Source organism: Lotus japonicus, chromosome 3, assembly GCF_012489685.1.
Source record: "Lotus japonicus ecotype B-129 chromosome 3, LjGifu_v1.2".
NCBI lineage: Eukaryota > Viridiplantae > Streptophyta > Magnoliopsida > Fabales > Fabaceae > Lotus > Lotus japonicus.
In genome coordinates this window covers 76,399,108-76,401,592 of record NC_080043.1, presented here as the reverse complement: position 1 = coordinate 76,401,592, position 2,485 = coordinate 76,399,108, and positions in this window count along the sequence as shown.

The window sequence follows — 2,485 nt, the reverse complement described above, 5'->3', positions numbered from 1 at the left end:
GTGAGAAGTGAGAGTTCTGAGAGTGAGAGTGCGAGAGTGAGAGTGAGAGGGTTAATTAATAAAACATTTGCGGGGGTTATTAAAACCCCCCTTAACTATTAAAAATTATCCACATTTGCGGGGTTTATCCAAACCCCCGCTAAATAACCCCCACTAAATAACGTTTTTTTTGTAGTGATATTAGAGAATGTGAATGTAATTTTCCTTATATACTATTGAACACTTTCATTTTAATTTAATGTGAGACTTATTTATTTGTTTTATGAGAAAATGGTTGATTCACCCTTGTTACTAATTAGAGAAAAAGGATGATGCACTAACGGTGTAAAGTTTTTTTACACCGTCAACCAATTAGATTTCAAGATGTGTCACGTCAATTAATGAAATTAAATAAAAAGAGAGATTTTCTCACATCCTTGAAATATGATTGGTTGATGGTCTAAAAAAACTTTACACCGTCGGTACATATAAATTAAACTCTACTAATTAATGTGCTTTGATTCTATGTGGCGGCATAATGTGACAAAAACATATTCATTAACCTGTTTTTGATTTCTTTTTTATTGCTATTGTTTTTCCCTGTACTGTTATTTGACGACTGGCAACACTTGTGCAATTGGTTATTAATATATAATTATGGCTTATCCAAAAAAATATTAACTTGTTTTTGATATGTAGGTTTCATAAGCATTGATTGTGGAGCAAGCACAACATGGTATGACGAAGATACTCGAATTACATTTGAGACTGACAAAGTGTTTGTCGAGACAGGTGAAAATCGGTTGGTTTCAAACAGTGTGGGACTTAGATTTACTTCCGTTTGGGAAACTGCTCAACACGTTGAGAATCTTCCCAAAAGGAGAGCGGAACTGCTACGCGTCTTGAAACCAGATAACAGCAACAACAACAAGTATCTCATAAGGGCTACCTTTGCGTATGGAAACTATGACGGCAATAATCAAAACCAATCTTTTGGTCTGTATATTGGAGTCAATCTTTGGAGTAGCATTACTATTGAGGCCGATGGACAAAACACTGGTTTCCATTTCGAAGAGATGATTTACACTCTCTCATCAACTGATGATACAGCCATACATGTATGCCTTGTAAAGACGGGTTCAACGATCCCTTTCATTTCTTTATTGGAACTACGACCTCTTTTGAACAATTCCATATATCCCAATCATCAGATCAGGTAATTTAATTAATAAAAAATAAAGAAATAAATAGAAAATGAATGTGAAAAAAGGGTGGAGGTATGCAGGTGTCATAACTCTTGATTGATAAAGATAGCAAGTCAAAAAAAAACAAACTAACTAACAACGTCAGAGTCCTTGGGTAAGAGGACTTCCAACTCCACATCTGGGTGATCCAAACCCCAGAAACACGGAGAAATCGTGCAAAATTGGTTTTAAGACATACATATATAGCTATAAGCTTATACTAATTAATTGGTCCCTAGGACCCCTTTGATGATTAATATATGAGAGATTCTTGCGAATTTTCCCATTAAGTCAAAATTTTAAAAATTTATTTCAGAGAAAATTCGCAAAACAAATTTGAACCGGAATTCCTAGAAAATTAGTTTGCGAGGTTTGAAATTTTGCTAAACGCTCCTATTTTTTTAAACTCTTCACAATCAGCGGTTAGTCAAATGAATGATGGTACTTTTTTTTGTTACATCGGAAAAGTGAAAAACCAAAAAACAAAACTAAGGGGCTCCTAAGGAATCTTGGAGCAACATCACTTGAAGCTCTTGAGAAGGATTGATCAACTGCTGAAATTTTAGCATTCTATCTCTGTATCCTTGCTTTGCCAGCCAATCAACAATGGAGTTAACTTCCCGGGGGATCCAACAAAGCTCCACTCGCCACCCTCGGTCTAGAATATTGCAGATCTCTTGGAGGAGAGTAGCTTGTCCATGAGAGCTGATCCCATCTCGCTTTAATAAAATCTCCACTAGGGCTTTACAATCAGTTTCACATACAAGGTTACGCGTGCCATGGTTCCATGCCATTAGGAGTCCATCGTGAAGGGCAGATGCTTCTGCTATGAACGCATTCCCTGATGTTGCATGACTCATAAAGCCACAAACCCAATTGCTGTTGCTGTCTCTGAGCAAGCCACCACCACCCATATGGCCATCATCCTCACCAAAGCTGCCATCAACATTTAACTTCAGAAATCCTGCTGTAGGAGGGTGCCACCTGATACGCATCCATGCAAAGTCATTATCTAGCATGTCAGGTTTAAGAAATTGGCAAAATAAGTCGTGCTCGTGGCATATATTTCTCCAAGCCACTTCAATGTTCCAAGGATGTGCTTCGAAGCACATATTACATCTCCATTTCCAGTTGCCCCACAACCCTGCTAGAAAACGACGGCCATGGCTTCCTGTTGCCAATTCTTGAATCCAAGTTTGAAGGTTCTGATTACGAAAACCATACCACTGCCAAGCTCCCATTCGAGTCCAAATTTCGCGAGA